The sequence below is a fragment of the Schistocerca serialis genome, chromosome 5 (genome assembly GCF_023864345.2).
Source record: "Schistocerca serialis cubense isolate TAMUIC-IGC-003099 chromosome 5, iqSchSeri2.2, whole genome shotgun sequence".
NCBI lineage: Eukaryota > Metazoa > Arthropoda > Insecta > Orthoptera > Acrididae > Schistocerca > Schistocerca serialis.
The window spans coordinates 410,532,567-410,534,266 of record NC_064642.1 but is presented as its reverse complement, the minus strand read 5'-3'; positions in this window follow the sequence as shown (position 1 = coordinate 410,534,266).

Sequence of the window (1,700 nt, the reverse complement as noted above, 5' to 3'; positions counted from 1 at the left end):
TGCCGATATTCTGGTAAAGCTGAGGAACAGACCTTATACTGCTACACGAAAAGCTGAAGTAGTAGTAGCTCTCAGAAACGTCAGTATAGTCCTCGAAAGTGGAGTTTCAGCTCTGAAAACCATTGGACGTACATTGCACAGAAAAAAATAAAGTATTAAGACTACAGGCTGTGTGTTATTACTGAAATGTCTTCCACGTAAAAGCAACACACACGGACGCGCAACGACGACAAAATGGCTGGTAATAAATCAGGATTTTCACTTTTGAAAGAAAGAGGTTCACGTGTAAACTACAGTTGTTGTGTAATTGATATCAATGCATTACATCTGCCCAGCAGTTTACAACATTTTACATAACCCACGATATTTTCATAATGTTGTTGGTGCTGACTGTTTGATTCTTGAGGGAACGTAAGTATTTGCAGATGTCCGTAATTATAAATACTTACATACACTGATAGTTGTTACTTACTTATACAGGAGGCGTAGAAACTGTCACACAACATACGGAAATAAACATCACTCGAACAATTGAGTGCAAAACACAGATAATACAAGCTATGCAGAGTTTGGCAGAGATCGCGTAACTTATTAATAATATTTGATTTATTAATTATAATTGGCGTCTACCCTAAACATTTTTCAGCCGTCACAATTTAAAAGGATTGGCGAGTATAGCACGGTAACTTTTGACATTAAATGTTAACGGCAGAATTATACCTCTTCCGTTGAAAACCAGGGCTATTACACTCCTATGATTACACCGTACTGGTGTACTATGTTTGACTCGATGCAGCAGGCGCTGTTGATTTTGGCATATTTAGCTGTTTTGTATTAAAATTTTCAGTATGCCTTTTTAAGGCAACGGCGCATTGAAGATTTATCACAAACATGTCATTCTTATCATTAAATGTCAGTTAATAATGCATCAACGATATAAGCCTTCAAGAGAAAGGACGATAACCGAGATCATAACGGTTAAACATAAAAAAACAGGCCCAGCGCAGTGGGTAGTGTCTTGTCCTGCTCTACGCTAATATTTTTTTCCATCTTAGCGTTGTTAACACATTCTGGGACTTTCTTATAAATGTAATACAAGTACGAGTGTGTCAGTATTCGGAGTTATTCAAATTACCATTATTTATAAAACGAAGGAATGTAGTTTATCTATATTCTCACTTTGAAATCTTAACTTAGATGCTTTAGATACATCATTCAGTGTGTGGCCAATAATAGCAACTTACAGGGTAAAACACCGATACAGTTTTTTTCCGAAGATGTGGAGATTTCGGGGAGTGTGGTTAGGCAGGACCCTAAGAGGACAGCTTGAAGTGCTGCATGTGAAAAAAGAAGCAATAGCATTCATATTCTTCCTTTTCATAAATATTGCGCTGCTTATTCCCGAATATGTAGCGATCTAGAAATGAGCAGTTAGGCATGAATCTAAGAGGACAGCCTAAATTGCTGTGAATGAAACGAGTACCAATAAATTTCATATCCTTCCTTGTCAAAAATGTTTCGCCGTATATTTCCGAATATATGGCGTTTGGTTACACAGGAAACTACGAGCACAGCTTAAATTGTGTGAGTGAAACGAAGAGCAACAACTTTCATATTCATCCCTGTCACAAATGTTTGACTGTTTACATGGAGGTATATAATCAATATAGGTCGTTGCATGGAGGTAAAAAAAGCAGGGA